This window comes from Zootoca vivipara, chromosome 4 (genome assembly GCF_965207765.1).
Source record: "Zootoca vivipara chromosome 4, rZooViv2.hap1.1, whole genome shotgun sequence".
In the NCBI taxonomy this organism is placed as follows: Eukaryota; Metazoa; Chordata; class Lepidosauria; order Squamata; family Lacertidae; genus Zootoca; species Zootoca vivipara.
The window spans coordinates 64,942,502-64,957,910 of NC_142587.1; positions in this window are offsets into that span (position 1 = coordinate 64,942,502).

Sequence of the window (15,409 nt, forward strand, 5' to 3'; positions counted from 1 at the left end):
ATCCATTTACTCAATATAATTCATTTACCCAATAATACAATTCATTTACCAGTTTTATTCATGTGCTCAGTATAATTAAGTCTTTTGAAATGAATATATTTGTGAAGATTCATTGGGTTTCTTTACGGAAAGCATTAAGATGTCTCAGTTAAGTCAAAAGAAAAATAGGGACTATTGTCTTACAGATTAGCTTTTCATAATAACTTCTATCATGTTTTTTTGCGCAATATACCTTCTGAATTGATATTAATATTGGCTTGTAGTTTTCTAGTACTACAAGTGCTCAACTGAAATAGCAGGTTGCTTTATTTTACAACAGGCTAATAGGTAACAATTTGGGGAAGATACAGGGCAAGATACAAAGTCTCGAAACACAGAAAGCCTATAGATCAGACATCCCCAAACTGCGGCCCTCCAGATGTTTTGGCCTACAACTCCAATGAGCCCTACCTAAGAAGACCAGTGGTCAGGGATGATGGGAATTGTAGTCCAAAACATCTGGAGGGCCGAAGTTTGGGGATGCCTGCTATAGATCATTGACCATTGGAAACGGAACATTTTGTTACTAATATACCCCAATTCAGTCATTTAAAAAAACTCTTAGGCACACATATTTGCAGAAGAAAAGCAGGATTGAGAAACCTCTAGCCCAGGTAAAAATGTGGTAACGGTAAACGTAAAGATGTGACTGGGGGAAAAGGGGATCTTACTGATTGATGGCACCTGCAAAAGTCACATGTATGGCATTTTTCAAGCCCCCGCAACCAGCTGATCCCCTGGACTTGAACTGTGCTGTTCTTCCCACCTATCAACCATGTTAAGTGGGCTGAGTTGGGCCCAGTTTCTCACCCCAGGCTAAAGCTTTCTCATACACTCAACCGCTTCAGAAGGCACTGCTTCAGTTAAATACGGTCATCTGTGTTAGAGAGTAACAAATTTCTCTATTTCAATAGCATGCCAGTTTCTGTTCTGCTATGTCTCCACATTACTAAGGAGAACAAATCTCAAATAACGTATTTAAATTTGAGGTGTGTGCTGAATAGACCTCTGTGATCTGGAAAGTTGCACTGCTTTGGAGCCTCACCTTTAGGTGTGCATCAAAACCTCACTTTGGGGGGAAACAAACCTCCATGTCTCCCCATTCATTATTATGAGGAAATAAAAACCAGCTACAACTTTGTTACCTTTTGACGTACATGGCTGAAATATTCAAGCATGGCGCCTTCTCTTGAGTGGACGAAGCCTGATAAGTGTCAGGCAAATAGGTTTGGTGTTTCTTTTCTGTAGGCTACTTTCAAATTTTGAAATATAGGGAAAAAGAGAATAGTTTATCACATTTTAATTTTTGAGAAGAATTTGCAGGCAGGCTAGCTCATTCTGAGGGAATAATGCCAAATTTCAGAAGGATGGGACAATGATTTTCCTGGAAAGGGGGGGGGGCTTCATTTATTTTTCTATTGTTTTGTGGGGGAAATGTATGGGAATACCATAGAGATGTTCCTATGGAATATGCTTGCCAAATTTCAGAAAGATAGGTACAGCAGTTCTTTGTTTTGTTCAGCTTTGGAGCAGAAGACTGAAAGGGGATTTGCTTCCCCCCTGGTGGTTTGGGGAATAATTCATTAAAGCAACATAGATTGTAAAGGTGACCCTTAGACAAGTAACCTGAAATGTTGCAGAAGGATTGGTGCAGGAGTAATGATTTTTTTTAAAAAACAACAACAACACCAAGTTTATGAGATTTGTTGGTTTTATTTTTCTGCTCAATTGACAACAAACAAATTCCTTCCTTCTACATTCCTTCCACATGCACAGTGATTGGGTGTCAAAAGAAGAACTGATAAAATATTATTCCCTGACTGGGCAGTCTGAGTCTGTCTGAGTTCTCTTGGATCCCCAAAACTCTGTTGTGTCCCTGAAAATTCAGGAAGTACCCTTCTCAATTTGGGATGCCATGACAGACATCTGCATCATCCTGCAGCAGCCCCAAATCTTACGATTTTTGCTCAGCATTTGGCATTCATCCAAGTCAAGTGCACACACCTAATTTAAATATATCTCTCAATACAGATTTCCATGCATATTTTCCAATAATAATAATAATAATAATAATAATAATAATAATAATAATAATATATTATTTATACCCCGCCCATCTGGCCGGGTCTCCCCAGCCACTCTGGGCGGCTTCCAACAAAAGAATAAAACACAATAATCTATTAAACATTAAAAGCCTCCCTAACAGGGCTGCCTTCAGATGTCTTCTAAAAGTCTGGTAGTTGTTTTCCTTTTTGACATCTGTTGGGAGGGCGTTCCACAGGGTAGGCGCCACCACCGAGAAGGCATTCAGGGCCGTCCTTCCCATTGGGCTGACTGGCATGGTGCGCCAGGCTGCCGGCCCAGCAGGGGGTGCATCAAGGAGGCACATGGAGCCACCTCCGCCTCACCCACTTCGCTCCTTTCCTGGCAGCGGTGGCTAAGGCGAAGCAGCAGCGGCGGCGGAGGAGCTGCCTCCTTCGAGGGAGACCTGGACCTGAACCTGGGTTACCTTCCACCCACACTCCTTCAAGTCACAGCAAGCACAGACAGCACTGCCCCACAATGCTCGGTGGCCCCACCGAGCATTGTGGGGCAGTGCTGTCTGTGCTTGCTGTGACTTGAAGGAGTGTGGGCGGGCATGCACATGAGGTGCCACGGAGCAAACCTTCTGTCAGGGCGGCAGCTAGGGCTCCCTGGACTGCAGTGCCGCTCTGCCGCTTCGGCCGAGCAGGCAGAAGTGGAGCACAGCTGGCAGCATCCCTGTCTGTCGCGCTGTGCCCTCCGTCTGCCCTGCGCCTGGCCCTGCCTGGCGGAGCGCAAGGGGCGCCCAAGGGGTCAACTTGCCACAGCACCTGATACACTTAAGATGGCCTTGATAGCATTCTTGATATATTTAAATGGCCAAACACTGCAATGCACATCCAGAGAAGTACAATATCCAATGGATAGACAAGTTCCAATCCATATATTAGTAAGAGAGGTTCAGATCAGGTCACTTCCTATTGGAATTTGCAAAGATGAATTTCTTCACCATCTAAAATCTCTGTGCTCCATCCTTTGTACTCAGGGATCCATGAATAAATGTCTAATTTCTCCCTGTTGTATTTCTGAACAGCATTCAAGTGAAAAACATGTGCCTAGTGAGGAAATTGAGAAATATATGCTTATGTAAGAACTGCATGTATTCCTTTAGATATAGAGCTATAGTAGACATTCCACCACCCGTAACATTAAAAAGCTTAGTTTTCCATCATTACCTGTAGATGAAGAATAATCTTCCTAGCAGTGTGGCAATTGGGTAAAATGTAGATGTCTGTTTATTATTCCTATAGTTGTTCCTCGTCTGTAAATAAGAAGCTGCTACCTGATTATTTTAAAGATGGATTTTATTTAAACAGAAGGCTCAGCAGTAGTTCTAGATTTTGTAGTCTGTTGTCATCCACTGCAGGATATTTGCCATTAGAACCACAGTACATACAAAAACAAGCCCCCATTTAAAATGTCCAAATACAGATACCAGATCACTGCAAAGGAAGATTATAGATAATTAACAGTTATTAGCAATTTGTTTCATGGGTAAGCTTGAGTGTGAGCTACGTGGAATGAAAATGCTTCAAAAACTCAGGGAATGTAAAAATAAATATATGGGGGAAAGAATAGGACTTTTTTCAAATTACTTTAAATTTCATTCCATCTGCTATGGTTAGAGATGAGTGAGAAAAGTGGAATGGGACTGTTTTACCAGAGAGAAGGTTGAAGGGGAAAACTGGGGATGGTCTTTTTTGTCCTTATTGGTGAAAACAATAACTTTTAAGTCATCATTTTGATTTTTCACAGCATTCCATCCCGCACCCCACCCGCCCCAAGAGTCTGAAACATTATTTTGGAATCCCACAGGACCAAAATAATAATAATAATAATAATAATAATAATAATAATAATAATAATAATAATCTTAAATCTGTTTATAAAGGGAAGTTACAAATCACCCTTGTGTGTTTGGTTGCCTAATATGCAAATGCAGTCTTTACAATGGTTTGCAATGCATGCTGTCAAACATGTTAGCTTTGCAGATTATTTCACTTTGAATGGATGAAAAGCATGAAAGAATCCTTATTGTGCTTCAGCCTCTCTCTGTTTTTCTTTCTTTTCTTGCTTTTTTGAATGAGGTTTTTGTTCCATTGAAGGTACAATAATTGCTTCAGATAAGAATGGAAAACGTGATGTGACATTGATATTCTCAGATAAATATAAATGATATAACACTTAATGGTGTTCACTGTAAAATTTTCACTGCAGATGACATTCAGAATTGATTCTAGTTTTCCAGCAAAACTCAAATCTATTCCAGGTCCACAAGCAAACTTGCTGGTCCATTTTTATTTTATTTTCAGGCTTTCCAGTGGAAATATAAATAGTTAATGATGCAGGGCAACATAGGTATCTCCTGATATATCAGTTATAGCCTTTGCAATGGATGATGAAATTTAACCTGGGTGGTCATCCAGTTAGTTTTAGACTATTGAAAAAGAATGGAATATCTATGTACCAAAAAAGGGAGCATAATATGACAACAGACAATGGAAAGATCAGTAATTAATCCACCTTATATTAAATATCTCCAGATAAGGACCTGTTTTTGAAGGAAGAAATGAAAAACAAAAAATATAATGCAGCTAGAGAAAAAAAAATTGTCCCTGAAAAGCCATTGTCTATGGTGGGAAAGCTTTTTTCAAAGATACTGTATATGGAATATTGCAAAACCTTAAAAACTAACTCAATATATGATAAAGCACGAATTATGAGGAAACGTCTGTTCTTTTCTGTTTAACGAAGGTTCTTTGCCTTAGTTGGTATGAATTATAAAATAATAATAATAATAATAATAATAATAATAATAATAATAATAATAATGGCCATGCAATAGCACTGGGTGCTACAGAGCATCAGTAAAATGGTGGTGGAAGATGTTGGAAATGGTATCTTTTTTCTCATGTGGTGGAAGTGACAAAAAGTACTTTTCCATGGCAGGGAAAGTCAATGAAAAAATGCCAGTTACATAGCACTCTGAATCCTGAATACTGGTACGTGTGCAAGGGGCGGGCAGTACCAGATAGGTGTCTATATATAACCACCTTAGCAAGCAACTCCCAATAAATCATGGAAAGGTACCTGAAATCCCAATCAAAGCAGTTTTAATTAGGAACAGTTGGGAATTGATAAATAGCATGCATTTACATAAAATACGAATGTATGGCACCAACATCTAAGAACAAACTTTAGAGAAAGTTAAGGAGGCTTAAAATCAATCCTCTGTAAATCTGTGCAAGTCCCCACTGAGTTCAATGAGGCTTACTCTCGTGTAAGAATGCACTCTCATGTTGCAGTCTAAGTTAAATAAAAATAAATTAGGCTTACACTGCTTTCTCATGAGCATTTACTTGGAGATGTTCAAAGGAACTTAGTGGAACTTACTTCCAAGTAAACATGTATAGGTTGCAATCGCCCCTGAACCCCCTGAGACTCACAACTGCATAAAGCACCTGGGATGACAATCACTGTTCTATGGTGCTTAAATCTCACCAGTTCATCTCTTAATAGGGTCCCTTCAAAGATGCTTTCAAAAATCAACCATGCTAATTAGGATTAGAGGCACTTCCATTCGTTTACTTCAGTTTGTACTTTCTCTCCTTCTCTTTTGCAACCCCTCCTTGTGTGTTTTGGAGATGAAAACTCAAGCATTTTTGAGCACTCACTAGAACACATATTGTCCCACTTTTCATTTAAGAAGCATGACTCTTACTCTTCTCCTTTTATACTCACACAAGTATAAAGTATTGGGCTGATATATAACAGCAGGGTTCATCCAATGAACTTGCCTGCGCAAACCCAGGTTGAAAATTTTCAGGACATATATTTTATGTAAAAATCCCAGTCTTATTACAGAAGCTTAATGATCACATGCAAATGCAGGCTTGGAATCTGCCTAGAGAATGAAGCACATGCAGATTTATGCTTATCCTGGATCTTGGGCAATACCACCTGGCTCAAACCCCACCACCTATTTTAACTTCATGAAAATGAACTGGGGAAGGAGGGGAGGTCCCTGTTTGCCCATCTTGCCCTGCTGTCCAGTGTCCAGCAGGGAAGTTCTTTCAGGTCCCAAGAACATCAGACAAACAATACACTGAGCCAGATCGCAAGGCGAGGTGACCGGCCAGATGTCCTTCACTGAAAGGTGATTCATGAGTGACTGCCAAATTAATTCTGCCCTAAACTCCAAGTTGAGGCAGTAAGATAAAGTTAGGTAAAGGTAAAGGGGTAAAGGGACCCCTGGCCATTAGGTCCAGTCGTGACCGACTCTGGGGTTGCGCGCTCATCTCGCATTATTGGCTGAGGGAGCCGGCGTATAGCTTCCAGGTCATGTGGCCAGCATGACAAAGCCGCTTCTGGCAAACCAGAGCAGCACATGGAAACACCGTTTACCTTCCCGCTGTAGCGGTTCCTATTTATCTACTTGCATTTTGACGTGCTTTCGAACTGCTAGGTTGGCAGGAGCTGGGACCAAGCAACGGGAGCTCACCCCGTCACAGGGATTCGAACCGCCGACCTTCTGATCAGCAAGCCCTAGGCTCAGTGGTTTAACCACAGCGCCACCTGGGTCCCATATAGTTAGAGGCAAATCATTCCTCCCTTGCCAAATCAGAACATAGCAGAGTAGGTGAAAAAAGTACACCTGAAGGCAGATCAGCGACACTGCCCCCCCCACATCCTATTCACCCCTCAGTAGTGACTTAATTGGCAGATCATTGCAAAGCTATGAAGGACGATGTGTCAAGAGTGGTGCCGACAAGTTGGAAATGACTAGCGAGAGATGCTGTTAATAAATGAACTACTGTAGGTGGATGCTCAGAAGTTCAAAATATGCTGTCTCTTCTTCATTCATTTCAGTATCATAAGTAGAAAATGTTAACACTATGATATTTACCAGCAAACCAACTATCATCTGAATCTATTCTTAGCAATGCCATTCTTTGGGAGAGATACTGCAGGTGGTCAAAGGTTTAATCTTGTTTGCAAACATGTGAGCGACAAAAATAGCCAGCTTAAAAGGACGGGGTGAAAAAGGCAGAGACTAAAAGTCACAAGATTTAGACAAACTTGAAGGAGAGTGAATCTAACCCATATTTTCACACATATAGCCCTATTAATTTTCTCTCTGTCATTTGGGAAACAATTAACTTAAGCCATGAAGTAAAATAAATAAATAAATGGTTAAGTAGTTCATTTACACAGCAATAATCTTACAAATGTCAGGAAGGCACATTTAAAAAGGTGTAAAGATACCATAATAAAAGCACATTAAATAAGAAAGCAGAGGCTACTAAGTGGGAAATAATCTATTCTTCTGTAATACCCCTCACCTGGACTCCACAAACAATTAGTTGAGGCCTTTTGAACTGGGTGAATTCATATACTGAACTTCTCCAGTTCAAACTTCACTATTTGTAATGCACACTTGGATAAAATAACTCTCATTCCTATTATGCTGGGAGATGACTAGGCTACACTCAACCAATAATTTTGTAGTATTATGTATCAGAATAAGCCCTGATGAACACATTTGAACTTGTTTCTGAGCAGACATGTAAAAGTGCAATCCTACATATGTCTGCCTCTCTATGTTTATGTATTTGTTGTTGTTGTTTAGTCGTTTAGTCGTGTCCGACTCTTCGTGACCCCATGGACCATAGCACGCCAGGCACTCCTGTCTTCCACTGCCTCCCACAGTTTGGTCAAACTCATGTTCGTAGCTTCAAGAACACTGTCCAACCATCTCGTCCTCTGTCGTCCCCTTCTCCTAGTGCCCTCCATATTTCCCAACATCAAGGTCTTTTCGAAGGATTCTTCTCTTCTCATGAGGTGGCCAAAGTATTGGAGCCTCAGCTTCACGATCTGTCCTTCCAGGGAGCACTCAGGGCTGATTTCCTTAAGAATGGATAGGTTTGATCTTCTTGCAGTCCATGGGACTCTCAAGAGTCTCCTCCAGCACCATAATTCAAAAGCATCAATTCTTCGGCGATCAGCCTTCTTTATGGTCCAGCTCTCACTTCCATACATCACTACTGGGAAAACCATAGCTTTAACTATACGGACCTTTGTAGGCAAGGTGATGTCTCTGCTTTTTAAGATGCTGTCTAGGTTTGTCATTGCTTTTCTCCCAAGAAGCACACGTCTTTTAATTTCGTGACTGCTGTCACCATCTGCAGTGACCAAGGAGCCCAAGAAAGTAAAATCTCTCACTGCCTCCATTTCTTCCCCTTCTATTTGCCAGGAGGTGATGGGACCAGTGGCCATGATCTTGGTTTTTTTGATGTTGAGCTTCAGACCATGTTTTGCGCTCTCCTCTTTCACCCTCATTAAAAGGTTCTTTAATTCCTCCTCACTTTCTGCCATCAAGGTTGTGTCATCTGCATATCTGAGGTTGTTGATATTTCTTCCGGCAATCTTAATTCCGGCTTGGGATTCATCTAGTCCAGCCTTTCGCATGATGAATTCTGCATATAAGTTAAATAAGCAGGGAGACAATATACAACCTTGTTGTACTCCTTTCCCATTTTTGAACCAATCAGTTGTTCCATATCCAGTTCTAACTGTAGCTTCTTGTCCCACATAGAGATTTCTCAGGAGACAGATGAGGTGATCAGGCACTCCCATTTCTTTAAGAACTTGCCATAGTTTGCTATGGTCGACACAGTCAAAGGCTTTTGCATAGTCAATGAAGCAGAAGTAGACGTTTTTCTGGAACTCTCTAGCTTTCTCCATAATCCAGCGCATGTTTGCTATTTGGTCTCTGGTTCCTCTGCCCCTTCGAAATCCAGCTTGCACTTCTGGGAGTTCTCGGTCCACATACTGCCTAAGCCTGCCTTGTAGAATTTTAAGCATGACCTTGCTAGCGTGTGAAATGAGCGCAATTGTGCGGTAGTTGGAGCATTCTTTGGCACTGCCCTTCTTTGGATTTGGGATGTAGACTGATCTTCTCCAATCCTCTGGCCATTGCTGAGTTTTCCAAACTTGCTGGCATATTGGGTGTAGCACCTTAACAGCATCATCTTTTAAAATTTTAAATAGTTCAGCTGGAATATCATCACTTCCACTGGCCTTGTTATTAGCAATGCTTTCTAAGGCCCATTTGACTTCACTCTCCAAGATGTCATAATCTGCAGTAGAAGCCTTACTGGTCCAAAAGCTAGACAATAAATTTATTCTTTAACAAAACCAGAAGCAACACAGAAAAGTCCTGACTCCACGTGGATAGGACTATGTTCAGTGCCACCTAGGGAGTATAGTACTGTCTATGACATTATCCAAATAATATTTACCCCAAGTTTATTTTACAGGGTATTAAAACAAAATACACACACACACACACACACACACACACAAATACAATTCAGTTTAAATGAATAAGCAAATAGCACAGTTCACATAAATCCTCTTACTGATTTCAATGGGTTTTACTCCAGCAAAGTGAGTATAGGACTGCAGCCTAGCTGTAGTTTGCATTGCCTATACATTTCACAGCATCTAATCTGCAGCGTTTAAGAACACAGCAGCAGGGACACAGATACTTTCATCTAAAAAAACCTTTTAGAAAACTCATTCATCTTCCAGGCCTACAGAGTATTTCTGAGACGATGCATCCTGCTTGTCAAAGCTATCGAAGGGCATCTGCCTCTGTGATGGCTAAATGGCTTTTCCTGCAATGGATGTGAACCATCTCAAGATAATCTCTTTGAGGGGGGGGGAATAGAAATGCTGTAATCTTTATCCTCTCAGGGGCTATGAGCTTCCCACTAATAGCACCAAATTTAGTTATTTGAGATAATCTCAAAGAGAGGATCCAGATGTTAAAATATACTTGTAAGAGAATGATTGATAAATGTGTACAAGGTCATTGCATTGAAAGTGGCAAGATTGCTCTCCCTTTTCTTCTTCCTCTGGCTCTGTCCTCCTTCCGAGGTTTCAAAAACTAACGCAGATGTTATGAGGCAGAGATGTTTAACTGTCTCTCTGTGTGACTTGTAGAAGTGATATTCCACTAGAGCTAAACTGAATTTTGGTGAGTCTTGATTTATCATTTTAAAAAATCTGCATTTCCAGCAATGGAAAATCCTTACCCAAGCTGCTGTACAATATCATAAGTGCAATGAAAGTGTTTCTCTGCTTTTTGTCCAAGTAACAGTCCTCCTCTGCCTCCCACCAGCACTGCCTATACTCACATGGGCTGGAGATAAATAAATAATCCTGATTTCATTCATGTTGCACATACTGAAGCGATTTGCAATATAATAACTTGTATGAAACAGTTACATATTTAAAAACAGAACAATTGCATATATAAAAACACTTTTTAAAAATAAAAAAACCAGGCAATTATAAATATTAAAAGAGTTGAAAACAACAGCACATACACAATATCAATACCAGTCCAAGACAGGTACCAAGTAAGATAATTTTTTTTAGAAGCCTCTCCGACTTCAGATGTTACTGAGAAATAGAGCTGTATGCTGATGATACCTTGTCTCAGTGTAGTGTTTACGGAGAGCAGCTCTAAGTAAGTCCTATGAATTTAATGGTGCTTACTCCTAAGTAAGTGGGTTTAGGATTGCAGCCTAAGCTTTGACTCAACTGGGTGAAAGGTGTCCTCTGGACATAGCTGCCAAGTTTTCCCTTTTCTCGCGAGGAAGCCAATTCAGCATAATGGAAAATCCCTTTAAAAAAGGGATAACTTGGCAGCTATGCCTCTGGATATTGTTGGGAAAGCATGACTAATGGTCATGGATGACAGGAGATGGAGTACAATAACTCGAGGGCATTAAATTGGTTAATGCTGATGTAGACCAGGCACCCCCAAACATCAGCCCTCCAGATGTTTTGGACTACAATTTCCATCTTTCCCAACCACTGGTCCCGTTAGCAAGGGATCATGGGAGTTGTAGGCCAAAACATCTGGAGGGCCGCAGTTTGGGGATGCCTGATGTAGACAATCCTATTATGTGCAATGGAATGAAGCTCACATAGAAGAAGAGTTTGGATTTGATATCCCGCTTTATCACTACCCTAAGGAGTCTCAAAGCGGCTAACATTCTCCTTTCCCTTCCTCCCCCACAACAGACACCCTGTGAGGTGAGTGGGGCTGAGAGACTTCAGAGAAGTGTGACTAGCCCAAGGTCACCCAGCAGCTGCATGTGGAGGAGCAGAGACGCGAACCCGGTTCGCCAGATCACAAGTCTACCACTCTTAACCACTACACCACACTGGCTCTCATAATTGCTTTTAAGTAAATAAGGTTTTCACTATAATGCAACAATTTCAACAAAATGCTTACATCGTCTCCAGTGCACATGAATAATTTGCAGGTAACATTAAAAGCAAACTCAGAAACAAACAACCAAACGAAATAATAACAACCTTATTCATCTTTGGTTAAATGACAGATGACAACTTCTTCGACAAGTTGTATAACACCAATGAGGTATAATCCTCAAAAAGAAATCTTCCATTTACATACAACCCTTGCTTCAGTTTACTACTTTGAGTGAATACTAATGGCCAGTTTATGTGACTGAAAAGCATATGACTAAAAAAAATCAAATTGAAAACATGCAAAAATTCACAAAATGAATAAAAAAATCCCTGAGCCTCATAATGAAACAAACAACACCAGTAGCATAGCTTGTCCTAGATTTAGGAACTTATATCAGAGCCCGACCGCCACCACCTTACAGTACAAAAGCCTCCAGACAACCCTAGACAGGTGGCAGAAACGATGGACAGGCACCTGCAAGATGTGTTGTGCCAAGGCTGCAGTTACACACCACCATTTTCATTAAATGCTTAATACCTCCTGAAAGTAAGTGTGCTGAGAGTGGCAGGAAGCTCAGCTGCTCAGATTCCACCTAAGAAGAGAAAGGGCTTGCCCCCCCCCCCGCCCCCACTGCTTGAATGTCTTCATTGGCTCCACAACCCTCAAGATGGTATCTCTCGCCCTGATCTGGCCACAGTGATCCATGCGACGGTCACCTCCAGACTTGATTATTGTAACTCACTCTACGTGGGGCTGCTGTTGAAGCTGACCCAGAAACTCCAGAGTGTGCAGATGCCCTGCAGGATTTGTCATCTTTCCGTAGGGCCTGCAAGACAGAGCTGTTCCGCCTAGCCTTTGGGTTGGATTCAGTCTGACACCTGTGTTTTCCTCCCTCATGGTTTTGATTTATGGACTACTTAAAATGAGGCTGCATTTTAAATTTTAAATTTTAATATTGTATTTTAATCTGTATTTTAATGAATTGTTTTCTTTTCTTTTATGTCTTATTGTTTTGACTGGGGAGGGCGGTTTTGACTGGGGAGGGCGGGGTATAAATAAAAACTATTATTATTATTATTATTATTATTATTATTATTATTATTTGATAGCTAAGGTTGCTTATATTCTCTGTGAATGCACTTTCAGGAATTATTTGAAGCTAAGTTTAAAATAGGTGTGTGGGGGTGTGGGTGTGGGTGGGTGTGTACTCAGCCTCAGTGCTGAAAGACACCTTGCCTTCTTGTATCTGCTCCAGTCAGCCAACCGGCTGCCCCAAAGCAGACTACTACTGCGGGTGGTAGGAAGGCAGGCAGTGTGTGAAAACACTGGTACATGGCATTTGGGTGAAGAATAGCCCCGGAACCACCTATCAAAGGTAAAAGAAGAAGCAATTTTGCCACATCTTAGTTGGAACTGGCCCAGCTGCTATAGGCACAACACACCAGGAAGCTTCTCATCATAATGTACCTTGAAATGAACGGACCTTGGAACTGTGAAAGTCCTGCAGGTGGTATGTTATTTGCACTCAGTAATCTCTCATTTTGTCTGTTACGGTTTTTGAATTTTGCGGCCCTTAAAACAATTTTAATTTATACACACATAGTTTTTAAAACATTTTTGAAAAATGTTCTGGGGGTTCCTGTTACAGCTCACAGGAGAACGTGGCTGTAACCCTGAACACAGTTACCCGGGAACAACTCTCATGCATGTTAGTGGAATTTGTGAGTAGACATGCATAGGACTGTACTGTTGATCAGCAATGATGGAATATCCTCTGTTAACCAGCAGAAAATGCTTGTGTAAAAGAGTCCTTAATTTGGACCAGTAGATATCAAGAATGGATGATAATGAAGTCCTATAAAAAGAAAAGGAAGTGGTTTGAGGCAAAGATACTTCTTCACTATGCTGTCACAATTTAGGCACAAGAGAGACAAATGTTTTTATGAAGGAACCTTGGGCTGTGCAAATGTTTGTGGATGTTGCCATGTTATTGTTGTAGGGGTTGTTTTTTTTTTAAGTCACCTCTTACCTTATTCCTGCCACTTTTACCGATGCAAACGACCCCCCCCCTCATATATGTGAAAAGTAATGGTTTTGAGTGCACCACCTGGAGCTGTAAACTTACATATTCTTAGACTCTACAGTAATTAGTTTCTGACTGTCAACCACATCTTTATTATTTACACAAGCAACAGTGTTTAATTCACATCAAGTCTCATTTCTGTTTCAGTCTAAGCAAGCTGTGGAACAGGCAGCTTCACAGTGCACTGTAAACAACAGATAGCCCAGCTGCTCCTCAGAAGGAAGTTTTTAATTTCTTCTTATTAGAATTGCTCACAGCTAATTAAAAATAAACTTTGAAGATTGACATTTTAAACAGGCCCCATATTGCCTCACTCTGGTGGGCTCTTTACTTTCAACACTGAGTAGTAGTTTTTAGACACAGAAGAATTCAACTAAGTACTCATATTTCATGGCATATATCTTTACAAAAGGCTTTCGGGACTGTTTAAGTCCTTTGTGCACATATTTATAGGACTAAGGGATATAATGACCATGCTTGCATGATAGGAAAGAGACTGTGCACATCAGCTATGCACTGAAAAAGAGAAACAGAAGAATCATAAAGCAAATTTGCAAGTTTTATGCCTGCTTCATTTTAAAAAGGTGCTATCCAACGATCATACTCGGAGTAAACCCATTGAAATCAGTGGGCTACTTAAGTCCATTGATTTCAGTGGGTCTCCTCCACCTATGACTAATGTTGGATATTACACAAAGAGAATTAATTTCTGTGAGGTCATTTTGCAAAATACCATGGTTAACTACTATAACGGGGTTATGCTGCTAAAAGCACACAGAGTACACCATTCAGGTTTTTAATGTTTGTAATTTGACAGTGCCATTTATCATTAGGCACCTGTTAATGAGCCATTGCAAAAACTGCAGAATTGCAGTGAGGAAGGAGTAGATGCAGATCGCCCTATGTGGAAAACAAAATATGTCTCAGGTTACATGCAGCTCCTATCATCCACCCAGGGTCCTCTTTCAATCATTTTAAATGCACCATTAAGTAACACTGAAGGGATTGGAAGACGTGTCCCTGATTGTAAAAATGGCTCTAATATTTCAGGAAGTGCGATGGCACAGTATTAGCTGCACTCCTTGTCAAACGGGTCACTTATTTTTTTCATAAACACAGACCTTAGCAGTTGAAAGTCAAAAATTATCCTCCCAAAATGTCAAAAATGCCATTTTCATGGGACTTGGGGAACAAGGTATAATTGTGTGTGGGGAAAGCAGATTAATATAAAAGTGATCCAGTCGTCGACCTCCTTCATTTCATTAAAATTGGGTTCCTGGAAATAAAATGACTTGCTTGAAGCAAAGCTTTAATAAATCTCCAACTAACTATAGATTGCATTAATTTTTCAGGGGCGACTTATCTCCCAACTTTCACTGCATATTACGCTTATCTGGCCTCAAAGATAGAGATAAACTAGTAAGGAGAGGGGGCAGGGAAGAGGAGAGACAAGTTCTAAGCCCTGCTATTGGCAGGTTCTGATTCTTTACTTGGCATTGGTGACAGGTGCCTTTTCAAACTAGTTTATCTGTGGTTTTATTATAACCAGCAACCTTCAGACAATTTTGTTCCAGTCACTGAACTAGCATTATGCACCGAATGGTGTCGTCAACTGAAAGCTGGGAAAAGACAGAGAGAGACAGATGTAGCCCCATTGTGGGCCCAGTGAGAGTGGAGTTGCAGGCTTCGGGGCTAAGGCATGTATAGTTGTATTAAACACAGGACAACCAAATGGGATTTAAACAGACCACAACTTTATTGATGTTAGCAGGCTTTGGTACAGACACTGGGTGTTTATATTGAATCAACCAACCTGTATGCTGGCTGACAATTTTGGCAGGGTTAACCAAGGTTAAGGATACCCTGTGATGTACATAAAATCGGGGCAACCCGTCCAAAATCACATTTTTTTAGCA